The 16,114-nt window shown below is 25.9% G+C and overlaps 1 protein-coding gene across 4 annotated transcripts in view; it reads left to right on the forward strand.

The window, feature by feature from the left end:
- Positions 1 to 16,114, forward strand: part of LOC122503789 — a 338,227-nt gene that overhangs the window by 273,861 nt on the left and 48,252 nt on the right. The gene's annotated exons all lie outside the window — the stretch shown is intronic.

Here is a 16,114-nt window from a genome sequence, read left to right on the forward strand (position 1 = left end):
AAATATAATATAAACTTCAAGTTTCGTCTTACAAATGACGAACGAAATAAGACAAGTCTGTGAAGGATATACAGGTATACGAAATCTTTTGCAAAGGAAAAATAATAATTAAAAAAAAAATTTTTCACGTCCGACAGAAAAAGAGAAAAATGATTTCTTCTTATTCTTCTTTTAATTATGGCTTCGACTAATCAAGCCAACTTTTATAAAAGAATGATTTCATTGAATAAATAATTTAATAAATTTAAATAAATTTAAACTAATAATATTTATACTTTAACTTTGACTTTAACTTTGACTTTAACTTTGATTTTGACTTTGATATGGACTTTTTTTCACTTTCACTTTAATTTTAACATTTACTCCAATGTTGACTTTACCTTTGACGATGATATTGAATTTTTATCTTTAACTTTGACATTGTCTTTTTGTCTTTAACCTTCACTTTAACTTTGACATAGACTTTTTTTCTTTAACTATGACTTTAACTTTAATTTTAACTTTCACTCCAATATTGAATTTAACTTTGACCTTGAAATGTAATATTTTTCTTTAACTTTGACTTTCACTCTAATTTTTATTTTAACACTACTTTGAAATTAACTTTTTTTCTTAAACTTTGGCTTTAACTTAAATTTTAATTTTCACTTCCATTTTTACTTTTACTTTAATTTTGACTTTAACTTTGATATTGACTTTTTTTCTATAACTTTGACTTAAACTTTAATTTTAACTTTCACTTAAATTTTGACTTTGACTTTAAATTTGACGTTGATATTAAATTTTGTTTTTAACTTTGACTTTCACTCTGATTTTTATTTTAACACGACTTGGAAATTAACTTTTTTTTAAACTTTGGCTTTAACTTAAATTTTATTTTTCACTGTAATTTTGACTTTAATAACTTAAATCTTAACTTTCACTTCAATTTTGACTTTTACTTTGACTTTGACATTGTTTTTTGTCTTTAACCTTGACTTTAACTTTGACATTGACTTTAACTTTAATTTTAACTTTTACTCCAATGTTAAATTTAACTTTGACCTTGAAATGTAATTTTTTTCTTTAACTTTGACTTTCACTCTGACTTTTATTTTAACACGACTTTGAAATGAACTTTTTTTCTTAAGCTTTGGCTTTAACTTAAATTTTAACTTTCACTTTAATTTTGACTTTTACTTTAACTTTGACATTGCCTTTTCTCTTTAACTTTGACTTTAACATTAAATTTGACTTAAATTTTCATTTTGAATTTTATGATGAATTTCACTTTATACGTAAAAATGAAAATCAGAGTCAAACTTAAAGTCAAAGTTACTTAGTGAAAGTTAAAAAGTCAATGTTAAACTCAAACTAGAATCAAAAGTCAAATAATAAAATTTCACCTAGGTTAAATAATTTTGTGTTTGTTATAAATAAATTTAGCTAGTTTCGAAAAATTTAGATATTCTTTAGTTGAAAAAAAAATTCATTTTATTCGCTTCAAAATTCAAATAAATTCGGGTCAGTGGAAAAAATTTGTTTCAGTTAAAATGATTTTGTTTTTGATCCAACAGAAAAAGAGAAAAATGTATATGAAAGTGAAACTTTCAGAAAGAAAAAAAATGAATACGAAAACGAAATTGTTACGAGAAAAAAAATTCTCTTCCAAAAGAAAAAAAGAAGGAAGAGAAAAATTAAAACGTGAGAGAAGAGAGAAAGAGTAGGAAGGAGAAAAAGGGAGAAATAAGGAGAGAGAGAGAGAGAGAGAGATAGAGAGAGAGAGGGTAAAGGAGAGTTGATAAGAAACAGGAAGAGTCATCATCACTGAAAGTTTCCACGTCAGTTTGAATGTAAATTTAGAAAATTTTTCCGTGTCCCTAAAGGAGAAACAAACTCATGCTGACTCGAGTAATGCTCCTCTCTCAAATTGAGATGCAGGTTGGCAAGTTGGAAATAAAGTAAAAAGAGTTAAAAGAGTGTTGAAAAGCCAAGGCACGTCTTTATCCATTTACAGATCGCGAATCGATGTTTATCTCATGTGGTTGGAGTGCGCAGTCTGTTAACCGTCATCTGGATGAGTGCATTTCGCCTCAACAGAGATGCCTGTTTATAGGTGCGCTCACTTGCCCTATCCGCCCCGCTTATGGTTCAACTTTAATGACTTACGACACCACAACCGCGCGACCGTTAATCATCGCATGAACGACGATGATGACGACAACGACGACCGATGCAAACTTGAACTTGAGAAGCATAACAACACCAAAAAAAAAAAAGCCGAGAAAAAGAAAGAAACAATGAAAAAAAAACAGATTCTTATGCAATAATACGGTGACTCGGCCAAGGAAGCAAATATTCTTCCGGACAAGCACTTACATTCAGTTCATTGACCTTCGACTTATCTAATAAAATTCCTCGACAAGTTTCTTCATTTTTAATTCTTTTTTTTTCTTTTTTGTTTTGTTGATACGTAATCTCGCGGATCTTTCATTCTTCCTTTCGTATATGAGTGTGTGTTTATATGACGTCAGAATAATGCAAAGGTCGTGAGATTTTTAACAGTTTGTCCTATGCGGAAATTGTTTTTTCTTCCGGATTTGGTTTGTGATGTACAAACGCAGAATTTTAAGTAATGTGATTAATTACTTAAAATTATCACACTACTTAAAATTCTGCGTAATTATTGTTATGTGATATTTGTAATTAAATTGGAGAAGAGGAAATGTTGAAAGCTTTTTTCTACTTTGTAAAGTTGAGAGATAATTTTACTTAATTAGTTGAATTTTAAGGGTTTTCCTCAAAGAAGCAGAAGAAGATGAGGGAACAGAAGAAATAAAAGGAAAAGAAGAAAGAGAGGAACTAAAAGAAAAAGAACAAAGAGAGAAACAAAAGCTCCAAGAAGAAAATACAAAACATTAACTTGAAGCTTAAAGAACAAGAAAGAGAAAGTTAAGAAGAAGAACAAAAGTACAAAGACTTAGTACGACAAGAACAATTTGTTAGGAAGAATAAGAAGAACAGAAAGATTATTATAAAAAAGAACAGAAGCAATAAGAAAGAAAAGAAGCAGAATATTAAAAAAAAGAAAGATACTAAAAGTATTAATAGTCAAAAGAGGAACAAAAAGGACAAGAAGAAGAAAGGCAAGAAGAAAATCCAAAATATCAAGAATTAGTAAAACAAGAACAATAATACAGAAAAAGCAAAAAGGATATAAACAAAAAAAACAGAAATAACAATAAGAAAAAATAGAATTATAACGAGAAGAAGAGAAACATTATGAACAAGAAAAACAAAGAACAATAAAAAGAAACAAGAAATTAATAAGAAGAAGGAAAGTAATAAGAATAATAACAAAAATAAAATAGGAACAAACTAAACCGTAACAAGACAAAGACAAACAATAAGAACGAAAAAAAAACAGAAACAACAATTAAAAGAAATAAACTATTGACAAAAAGAAGAGAAACAATGAGAGCAATAAGAAAAAAAGCAATAAAAACAAAATCAACAAAAAGATTAAAGAAAATATCAACCAGAAGAAGAGAGACAATAAGAAAAATAGAAGAAAAACAAAAGGAAACAAAAAAGCAGAAACAAAAATATGAAGAAAAAAAATTAAGAAGAAGAAGAAGAAGAAGAAGAGAAGCAATAAGAATATAAAAGCAGAAACAACAGTGAGAAAAAACAAAATATTAATAAGAAGAAGAGAAATAATAAGAACATGAACAAAAAGAATATGATGGAGAAGCACAACATTGGCAAGAAGAAGGAGAATCGAAACATAAACAAACAGAACAAAAACAACAACAATAAGAAACAAAATTTTAAGAAAAAAAAGGAAAATCAAAAAGAAAATACAAATTTTAAGAAATATTTAAAAAAGAATACTGAGAATTACTAAAAAAAAGATCATAAATAAAAAATAAGCACATGAAGAAAAACAAGAAAATGGAAGAAAAATGACAAAAAGAAAATAAAATCACCAAAAAGAAGTTTGAAAACGATAAAAAAAGAAGGTCAAGAAAAATATGAATATTGACAAGAAAAGGAACGAGAAGAATAAAATAATAATCAAAGATAACAATGTAAACAATATGAAAAATAACAAAAAGAATAAATCATTAGAAAAGGAAAGAATGAGAACTAGAAAAAGAAAATTAAAACAAAAAGAAAAAAATGAAAGAACACAAGGAAAAATAAAAAATTAAGAAAAACAAAAAGAATGAGAACATTGTCAAAAAAAGACAAGAAAATTAAAATCAACAAGAACAACATGAAACACAACAAAAAATTTTAAAAAACGAAAAATAAAGAAAAAATAGAACAAGAATAATAACAAGTAGAACAAGAAATAAAAAAACAAAAAATAAAGAAGAAATAGAATAAGAAGAAGAATATGCCAATCAACAAGAACTATAACAAACAGAACAAGAAATAAAGAAAAAACAAAAAATAATAAAGAAATGAACAAGATAAAGAAAATCAAAATCAACAAGAACAATAGCAAGCAGAACAAGAAAAAAAGAAAAAATGGAAAATGCATAAAGGGCAACAGAAGAAGAAGGAGATTAACATGAACAGATGTTAAGGAAAAATTCAGAAAATAAACAAAAATTAAGTGCGAAAAAAAAGAAAATAAAAATAGAAAAAATTACAATAAGTAGAACAAGAAAAAGATAAATTGTTAAAAAAGAAATTGAAAAAAGATAAAGAAGAAGAATAAGAAAATCAAGAAGAACAACATAGAGAAAAAAGACAAAAATAAGAATATCAACAAAAATCTCCATTTCTAAAATCCAAATAACAAAAAGAATTTTAATAATTCTAAAATTTTCAGAATTTATTAATAATAAAAAATTAATTAATTAATTTTCCCGTCCTTGCAAAAAAAATTCTTTTTCCGCCATAAAAGAAACAGTTGCTAAACAATAAATTGTCAATATTGTAAATGTTAATTGAAATTCATTCTTGCCTGTATATACATTGAAGGAATAATGGTTTTATATGTTTACAACTTCCTCAGTTCTATTATAGAGGAAAATTTGTCTTCTTTTTCTATTTATTATATCTACACACATTGCAAAATTGTGCTTAAGTTTAACTTAATTAGTAAAATTGTTGAGAGAGCAATCCATGTTGTCAAGTTGAAAAAAAATTTGTATACAATGTTACAATTTACGTAGGCGAAATCACCGCAAAATATCTTGTATATCAATAGGTATGAGATTATTTTAAAACCGCAAAGTTCCGTAATGTTAATCCCCGCATTAGAACCCAGGTAACATTTAGTTAGAGGCATGGCTCAGAAGCAACAATAATGTTTTCCTTTTTTTTTAAATTCAATCCTTGCGGTTCTTTTAGGAGCAAAACTCTTGAAAATTTCAATTTTAAAATCAAATTATCTTTCGATCAATTTTTCTCCATTAATCATATAGTTCTAGTTTAATATTTTTTCTCTCAAAAAGAACTAAATTCGAATTAAATTAATTTTTTTAATTATATTATATTTTTTTTAATAATATTTGCTTTATTTAAAATTTTAAAAAAGGGTTTTTCAAAATTTGTTAAAGTTGATAATAAAACATAAATAATAACAATTCTTGATTAACTAATTTTGAAAGAGAGGTAATAATAATAATAGTTATAATAATTTCAATTCTTACTATTATTAACGATAATTATAATTTAATAATTATTATTTTTATTAAAAAAGTAATAAAAATGTCGACACTATTAAAAAAAAATACTTTCCTATATTTCATGAATCAGGGAAATAACCGTTTTTCTGAAATAAGCGACTGAAGATAATAATTTCTAATTAAGATAAAAAGATGTTGAACAATAAATAGTAAATTTACATTTTCCCATAAAAGTTAATATTCGTCCCTATAAATGTTAATGCAATCTAAATGCAAACTACCAAGTGGAAGTGTTCAATTCTTCTCAGCGAGAACAAAAGCTTTATGATTATTACGTGATTTATATAATGATTATAATACGACAATCTTCATTGACATCATAACTATTCTTTTATAATAAACTTGGAGCTACTTTGCACACAATAATATATAACATTTCAAGTTCAAAATTCTCTCAAGAGTGTTCATATTTTTTTTAATTCCCTGCTTCTTTTGCCTATCGTGCGGAATTATTATTTTTTTCTAAATTAAATTTTGATAAGATTTATCTGATTATATGCGTATTTATAGTGATTAATTCTGATATTAAATTATTAATTTTTATAATAATTTTAAATAATAAAGGAAAATAATTGCAAATTTCATTTTTTTTATTTTATTTCAGTTGCAAATATTAATTATATTCAAAAATTTAAATATTTTTATTTATTTATTTTCCTTTAATCTTTTTTCCTTTCTAGTAAATTGCATTTGAATTACAAACTGCTTCTTTATTTAAAATGTAATTCGATTTTAAATTCGGATTTAAATACAAATTATTTCTTTCAAGGGAATATTTATATGATAATCGACGAGTAATTATTTGAATCAAATAAATAATATTTGGTTCAAATAAAACAGGGCTGCCACACAAACAATTAATTTATTTCCCTCGACTTTTCCCTGATTTTCAGCCAAAATTTTGACTTTTTCCCTGACTGTTACGGCCGAACTCCGTAACTTTTTATATTGTTAATACCTTTTTTTAATTATACTTAAACTAAAATTACATGCAACAATAACACGCAATATGAGATTTTGTTAAACAACACAAAACATTTACACAAAAACAACAACAAATTTCACAAAAGGGACATTCTTCTCTTTGAATATCTTAATCCAGAATATTTTAATTGGAAAAAGATCTAACTTTATATAAATAATATATATTTCAATAGATTTAACATTCCTTTAAGTTTCACAATTTGAAATGAAAAGCCTAAGAATAAAACACGGTATTTCTTAATAAATTCCTTTTCTTGGACAAACAGTTTATTGACCCTTTTGAAAATTAGTTAGAAAATATCAAAGTTAAATTGCTCAATATAAGGAGTGGTGCATCCAAGTCACTGAACTCGGATCACACCACTGCCTAAATCTGCAAGGTTGCAGAAATTGACTTGACAACAGTCAAGTACAATGAACTTAACATACGATTTCCCCACTAAATCGTCTTTCAATAAAATTGATTGACACCGGGAAATCGAGGCAGTTTAAGCCAGGCCGTTGTAGCCGGCAGTTAGCCCGGGCAGTTTAGGCCCGCAGTTTTAGTCCAGGCCATTGTAGCCTGAAGTTCTAAGTCCGGCATTTAGCCGTGTTAATCGTATCGAAAGTCTAACGGTAGAATAAAAAGTTTGTTTAAAGAAAGTGAATACAATTGAGAATAATATAAATAAATAAAAGTTAAAGAAGATTGAATTGAAAATATATATATTGAATATAAATAATTAAATTGTGTAATTAAAGGAATCAAAGAAATATAAGAAAAATATTGAAATATAGTGAAAGAAAATAAATAGAGAGAATTTACTTAATAAAAATTAAATATAGGGAATTGAAAAGAAATATTAAAATAAAAGAAATGAAAATAAATTTAAAGAAATCATAAATTATGTTAAAGAGTAAAAGAATTGAAGTCTCAGCATTGTGCATTATCTAAGGAATATTAAAGTTCATAGTAAAGAGGATAAAAACAAGATTCGTCATTGGATTCGAATTTCGAAGTACAGAATACCAAGTAGTGAGTAAAAACATCTTACATTTTACGACACACACGATTATCTCATTCACACGTACAGATTCACACGTACTTTTTACACACGTAAAGATTAGTTTTATTTGTATTAGGGACTCATTGGGAAAATATATATCTTATATTGTTTAATCTTATTTTTGCTTATAATTTAATTATTCCTAAAACTATCCTATCTTCTCCAAATTCAAGGGATAGGATTCTCACCCCTTGGTTGAACCAATAACCAAGTAGAGGGAAGAATCCACTACCCTTTACAAATTATTTTGTCCGAAGGACACGTTTAGTTAAAGTTTCTTTAAAAATTTGATATTATTAAATTAATTTATTTAATTTTTCAAATTCGGCTCTAACACTGACCATAAAGAATATTCTGATTCACTCTAAAAATGATTTTCCAGAATTTTAAACTAAAATTCTTTTTTGAATTAATTATTTTTAACATTTTTTGAAAAAGTTCTTTAAGAAATTTCAAATTTATTTGTATACAATTTAATTTTACGAAATTTCAATTATTTGGAAGTTCTTCACTTAAATTTATATATTAGAAAATAAAAACATAAAATAATTTTTAATAAAATTTCCACTAAACTTTTCAAAAAAATTAATTTTACCTACAGAATTGTTAGTTAAAAGTATAAAAATTCAGATTTTCAAAGAATTTAATTAGAAACCTTCTTAAAAAAATTTAATTATTTCTTAAAATTCATGATATAATGCTTTTAATATTCAATTATTCTCTAAAATTTTAACTGAAATTCATTTTTAAAACAATTTTTATCAGAAAATTCTACGAGAATTCAATTACTTAAATACAAAAATAAATAATTTATTGGATGATTGAATGTTTCGTAAAAATTTAATTCTCATAAAGCATTTTATCAACAAATTTTTAAATAAATAAATTCATTTGACGAATTTTAATAAAATTTTTAAGAATAATTACATTTATCGAGGAATTCGATTAAAAGTGTATTAAAAATAATTGAAATTATGCAAAGAGTTTTTTATTATTTATGAAAATAATTAAATGTTTACGTAGAATTTTATTAACATTTTTTTTAAATAATTAAATTGATTTGGATAATTATAAACTCTTTAAATTTAAATCACTTAAAAATAACTAATGATTCAGTAAATTTTTTTTTTTTTTTTTTTTGACTGATTCAGTTATTTTATCGCTGAAAATCAGTTATTTTCAACTGATTCAGAAGCAAAAAGTCAGTCACTGATTGTCAGTTGAAACTACGATTTTTAACTGAATTAAATTATGAGAGAAAATAGTAGATATTGAAAATCATTGAAATGAGAAAAATTTTTGAAAATAATTGAAATTTTGCTAAGAATTTTATTACAATTTTTGAAAAAGAATAAATTTTAGAGAAAAATTTTAATATTTATAAAAATAATTTTTATTTTGGCGAGAATTTAAAAAAAAAATTTCAACACAATTGAAATTTTGACAAGAATTTTATTAAAATTTTTGAAAATAATTGAATTTCGGAGAAGAATTTTATTATTTATAAAGGCAATTGAAAATTTGTTAAGAATTTTATTAAAATTTTTGAAAATACCTAATTGTATTTCGGAGAAGAATTTCAAAATTGAAATTTTATAAAATTTCAAACTAAAAAGTTTTGAAGTTATTTATTATATTTATTTTTCAAATTTAGGTAAAGCATTTTATCACAATTTTTTAAAATAATTAAATTCTCGAGAAAATTTTTATTATTTATGAAAATAATTGATTTCTTGCGAAAAACTTTATTTCAATTTTTTAAAATAATTGAATTCTTAAAAATAATTGCAATAAAAATAATTTAAATTGTATAGGAAAATTTTATTAAAATTGCAATTTTATTAACTAAATCTTGTAAAGAATTTTGTCAACATTTTTTTAAATAATAGAATTTTTAAAAGAATTTTATTAAAATTTTTCGAAATAATTGAATTTATCAGAACTATTTTTTTCAATTCTCTGAATATATTTGAATTCTTTTGAGAAACTTCATTAAAAAATTAAAAACAATTGAATTGGTTCAAAGAAATTTATGAAATATTGGTAAGTAATTGAATTCCTATGAAACTTTTATTAAAATTTTGTTTAAATAATTGAATTCTTTTGGAAAATTAGAATAAAATAGTAGATATTAGAAATATTTGAAATGAGGAAAATTTTTTAATATAATTGAAATTTTGACAAGAATTTTAAATTTTTTGAAAATAATTGAATTTTGGATAAGAATTTTATTATTTATAAATATATAATTGAAGTTTTGACGAGAATTTAAAAAAATTTTTTAACATAATTGAATTTATGCGAAGAAGTTTATCATCTTTGAAAATAATTAAATTTCTGGAATCAGTTGTTCTTAAAATTTCAAATTGAAACCTTTGAAGTCCAGTTATTTATGAAGATTGTAAACGCAACTCTTTTGAAATTCTTAAGTAAAATTATTCATTAAATAGTTTATAAATAATAATTTCATGATAGTTCTTCAAGAATTAAATTATTTAAAAAGTAATTATTGTTATAGAAATACAAAAAATTGTAGGTTTTGTATTATAATTTATAATTCTTGGTAATTTCATAGTTTATGAGGCAAACAAAAAAGACTCCAAAAATTTAGAATTTTCTTATAAATTCTAAAAATTTAATTTCTTCCATTACTTATTTTAATAAAAATCCCTGACTTTTCCTGAAAAATTCTACTTTCTTTGACTTTTCCCCGAATTGCCTGACCTGTGTCAATCCTGTAAAATTTTTCTTCAGTTGTAGAAATAAAATAATTATAATAATTATTCTTCACTTTCTCAAAAATAGAATAAAATTTCTTGTACACGCTGTGCCGTGAAGCTAATTTAAAATTTATCTCTTCTCTCTTTCAAAAAAAAGCGTTGGGAATTTTCTTTTCGTTGAACAAATGGCCTCCTGAAGTGGAAGAAAATAGAATTAATATTCTCCCCGAAGCGTCAAGAACTGTCTATCTTTCTTCATCTATATGGAGGATGCGCTAGCTCGAGCGCGCGCGCCCGCTTCCGAGAACAGATGCTGTTTTGTACTATGGAATCTTACGAATTGTAATCATTGCAGGAATCAGGAATTTTATCATGTCTAACCGCGAGCAGATTATAGTCGTTCTATGTTGTTAGACGCGTGTTCAAGAGACGAGAGACTATACATATATATGTATATAGAGAGAAACTTGAAAAGCGTGTGCGCACCGTTTCATTATTATCAACATTCAGCATCTATATATCCTCCCCCCCTCACCCCTCGATTTATCCTTTATATTCCTGCTCGCAACAACTGTAACCGTGCGCTCACATTTCTAGGGGCGCCATTGTATATTACCGCTACTATTTACATGATTAAGAAAGTGGTAGCTGTTTGTAGCTGTGGCAAAAGGGAGAGGCCTACACACAACAAAGTATAGAAAATCTAACAGTTCTCATCCCGGTTTTTTGCTATGAATTCAACAAGTGGGTGTACAACAAGAACGACGCGTGTATGTACGAACCACCCACAGGCATTTTAATGTGCGAATTAGGAGAAAGAAAGCGATTTCTTCTTGGTGGAGTTGGCATGCGGAAGAGACTTTGAAAACCATATTCTAGAGAATTACTTTTCCCTTCTTATCCATGTGGAGGATCAAAGTGAAAAGAACAACCCCCAAGGGAGTTTCTTGGCACATACACACACGCACGCACGCAAATGCGGACACATACATACATATATGTAGAGGGGGAAAAAAGAAGATAAAAACATGTTTCTTCATTGCGCGTGTGTCGAGTATGTTCACGGGTTTTTATAGACACCTGAACTTGACAACCACGTGCTGAGAATTTCTCCTTCTGCGAAGAGAATAACGTTGACGAATGTACGCTATTCTCTTCCGTCTCCTGGACCATTTATTCATTGACTTCAGTAGAGAATGAACTCGTAAATCGTTAGTCTCGTGCGAGTCATGCACTTGCTTTTTTTTCTCTTCCTCTGTGTAACCATGTTCCTGAGGACGTTTTTCTTTTTGTTTAACTTCAAAACTTCCCACATACATAAGTGTATTTTGTTGGATGAGACTGGTTTTCTTTTTTTGTCAATTGTGATGAATTTATTTATTATTTTTTTTCCTTGCTTGCTTGCTTGCTTGTCTCGGGTATTTTTCACTTTTACTTGATGTCTTTTTCACTTTCAGTGAGAGTGTCTTCACTTTTCTTGGCATTTTTTTTTGTTATTACAATGTTTTTCTTCTTCTCCTTTATTTTCTTTTATTTTCCTAAAAGAAAGAGGAGGAACAGAAAAATAAAAAGAAAAATAATAGCAAGAAAGAAGAAGATTGACAGATTTTAAAATTAAGGAGTCTGTCCTTGTTCTTTTAAAAAAGGTAAAACAGGAACAAAAGTTAGAATCACAAGATGAAAAAAGGAAAACAAGAAAAAAGGAAACAATAATAAGGCGAAAAACTGGAACAAGGATAAGAACAACATTAACAACAGAAGAAAAACAAACAAGAATAAAAAAGAAGAACAAAAATAAGAAAAAAAGCAATGAAAAGAAAAAAAACAATAAACTGGAAAACAATAATAAAAAGAAAAAAAGATAAACAGAAACAAGAATAAGAGCAACAATAACAAGAGAAAAAAAAGAACAAGAATAAAAACAATAATGGCAACAGGAAAAAAGGAAACAATTATTAATAAAAACAAAAAAAAGCAAGAAGACCAAAAAGAATAAACTGAATCTTAAGAAGAAAAATGAAAAAAAGAAGATAATCTTGAAAAAAGAATAGTAACGATGACAGTAATGAAAAGGAACAAAAAAAGGAAATAGAATATTACGAAAAAAATTATTAAGAACAAGTAAGAGAGGAATAAAACAAAAAGAAATGAAATTATAAACAAAAAGAGTTGAAACAAAACCGTCAGAAGAAGAGGAAGAAAGAGAACTAGAAAATAATTAAAAAAATGAAGAAAAAAACAATAAGAAGAATATCAAGAAATACAACTGAACAAGCAAACAAAATTTTAAAAAAACCGAGAAGAAATGTAAAATTAAAACAAAAAGAAACAATAGACACTGGGAAGAAACTAAATATAAATCAAAAAGAACAATAAAGAGGAACCGCAAAAAATGCCTGTTTTTTGCCCGTTTTTTGTACATCGACAATTATCACAAAACGTAAGTAAAAAAATTCGACCAAAAATCTTCTTAATCTGCGTGAAAATTGTAGTTGATCATAATTTTTGGTTTTTATTTAAGGGTAGCCAAACTCGTAATTCAACCCTCTAAAAATTGACAAATTATGAAATTCATACCACCATAAATTCAACAAAAATAATTAATTATTAACGGTAAAACTGATAAATAACGAAAATAAAAAATCCATTTCATAAAAAAACATTCTAAATTACCTAAACATCCTCAAAATGCTTTTCAACCCCCAAAAAACTACCCCTATTTGAAAAATTGACCAAAATAAACACAAAAAAATTATTACTCCGCAAAATCTTCACGAAAATTATAAATAAAATCAACTAACTAGTCAGACTTTAATTCCATGCTAGAGTTAATCAATCAACCCCAAAAAACTACCCCTTATTAAAAATTTTATTATATTCCACATTTAAAAAATTATTACTCCGCAAAATCTTGACGAAAATTATAAATAAAATCAACTAACCAGCAAGACTTTAATTCCATGGTAGAATTAATCAATCAACCCCCAAAAACTACCCCTAATTGAAAATTTTACTATATTATACATTTAAAAAATTTTTACTTCGCAAAATCTTAACAAAAATTATAAATAAAATCAACTAACTAGCCAGACTTTTATTCCATGGTAGAATTAATCAATCAACCCCCAAAAACTACCCCTAATTGAAATTTTACCATATAACACATTAAAAAAACTATTACTGCGCAAAATCTTGACGAAAATTATAAATAAAATCAACTGATCAGCCAGACTTTAATTCCATGGTACAATTAATCAATCAACCCCCAAAAACTACCCTTAATTGAAATTTTACCATATTACACATTTTAAAAATTATTACTGCGCAAGATCTTCACGAAAATTAGGAATAAAATCAACTAACTAGCCAAACTTTAATTCCATGCTACAGTTAATTAATCAACATCCAAAAACTACCCCTAATTGAAAATTTTACCATATTACACATTTAAAAAAATTTTACTCCGTAAAATCTTCACAAAAATAATAAATAAAATCAACTAACTAGCCAGAATTTAATTCCATGCTATAGAAGATCAATCAACCCCCAAAAACTACCCCTAATTGATAAATTGACCAAAATAAACAAAAAAAAATTATTACTTTCCAAAATCTTCATCAAAAATATAAATAAAATCAATTAACTAGTGAGACTTAATTTTCTTGCTAAAGTAGATAAATCCACCCCTTAAAAACTACCCCTAATTGAAAAAAATACCACAATACATATTAAAAAAATTATTACTCCGCAAAATCTTTACCAAAATTATAAATAAAATCAACTAACTAGCCAGACTTTAATTCCATGCTACAGTTAATCAATCAACCCCCAGAAACTACCCCTAATTGAAAATTTTACCATATTACACATATAAAAATCTTTATTCCGCTAAATCTTCACGAATATCATAAATAAAATCTATAACTAGCCATACTTAATTAACTTGGAAAAGTAGATTAAGCAACTCTTTAAAAACTACCCCTAATTAAAAAATTTACCATATTACACATTTAAAAAAATTTTACTCCGCAAAATCTTCACGAGAATTATAAAGAAAATCAACTAATTCGCCAGACTTAAATTACTTGCTAAAGTAGATTAATCAACCCTCCAAAAACTACCACTAATTGAAATTTTACCATATTACACATTTAAAAAATCATTACTCATCAATCTTTTCACAAAAATTATAAATTTTATCGACTAACTAGTGAATATTTTTCAGAGTAATTATTTTTTAAATGTGAAGATTTTGCGGAGTAAAATTTTTTAAATGTGTAATATGGTAAAATTTCAATTAGGGGTAGTTTTTGGGGGGTTGATTAATTCACTTTAGCAAGTAAATCAAGTCAGGCTAGTTAGTTGATTTTATTCATAATTTTCGTGAAGATTTTGCGGAGTAAAAAGTTTCTAAATGTGTAATATGGTAGAATTTTTAATAAGGGGTAGTTTTTTGGGGTTGATTGATTAACTCTAGCAGGGAATTAAAGTCTGGCTAGTTACTTGATTCTATTTATAATTTTCGTGAAGATTTTGTGTAAAAGAAATTTTTTAAATGTGTAATATGGTGAATTATTTAATTAGGGGTAGTTTTTGAGGGGCTGATTAATCTACTTTAGCAAGTAAATCAAGTCAGGCTAGTTAGTTGATTTTATTCATAATTTTTGTGAACATTTTGCGGAGGAAAAAGTTTTTAAATGTGTGATATGGTAAAATTTTTAATAAGGGGTAGTTTTTTGGGGTTGATTGATTAACTCTAACATGGAATTAAAGTCTGGCTAGTTAGTTAATTTTATTTATAATTTTCGTGAAGATTTTGAAGAGTAAAATTTTTCTTAATGTGTAAAATGGTTAAATTTCAATTAGGGGTAGTTTTTAGAGGATGATTGATTAATTCTACCATAGAATTAAAGTCTGGCTTTCCAGTTGATTTTATTTATAATTTTTGTGAAGATTTTGAGAAGTAAAATTTTTTTAAATGTGTAATATGGTAAATTTTTTAATTAAGGGTAGTTTTTAAGGGGTTAATTAATATACTTTAGCAAGTAAATTAAGTCTGGCTAGTTAGTTGATTCTATTCTTAATTTTCGTGAAGATTTTGCGCATTAATAATTTTTTAAATGTGTAATATGGTAAAATTTTCAATTAGGGGTAGTTTTTGGGGGTTTATTGCTTAATTCTACAATGGAATTAAAGTCTGGCTTGTCAGTTGATTTTATTTATAATTTTAGTGAAGATTTTGCGCATTAATAATTTTTTAAATGTGTTATATGATAAAATTTCAATTAGGGGTAGTTTTTGGGGGGTTGATTAATCTTCTATAGCATGGAATTAAATTCTGGCTAGTTAGTTGATTTTATTCTTAATTTTCGTCAAGATTTTGCGCATTAATAATTTTTTAAATGTGTATTATGGTAAAATTTCAATTAGGGGTAGTTTTTGGGGGTTGATTGATTAATTCTACCATGGAATAAAAGTCTGGCTGATCAGTTGATTTTATTTATAATTTTCGTCAAGATTTTGCGGAGTATTAATTTTTTAAATGTGGAATATAATAAAATTTTCAATAAGGGGTAGTTTTTTGGGGTTGATTGATTAACTCTAGCCTGGAATTAAAGTCTGACTAGTTAGTTGATTTTATTTATAATTTTCGTGAAGATTTTGCGGAGTAATAATTTTT

The sequence above is a fragment of the Leptopilina heterotoma genome, unplaced genomic scaffold (assembly GCF_015476425.1).
Source record: "Leptopilina heterotoma isolate Lh14 unplaced genomic scaffold, ASM1547642v1 Lhet_27, whole genome shotgun sequence".
Taxonomy (NCBI): Eukaryota; Metazoa; Arthropoda; class Insecta; order Hymenoptera; family Figitidae; genus Leptopilina; species Leptopilina heterotoma.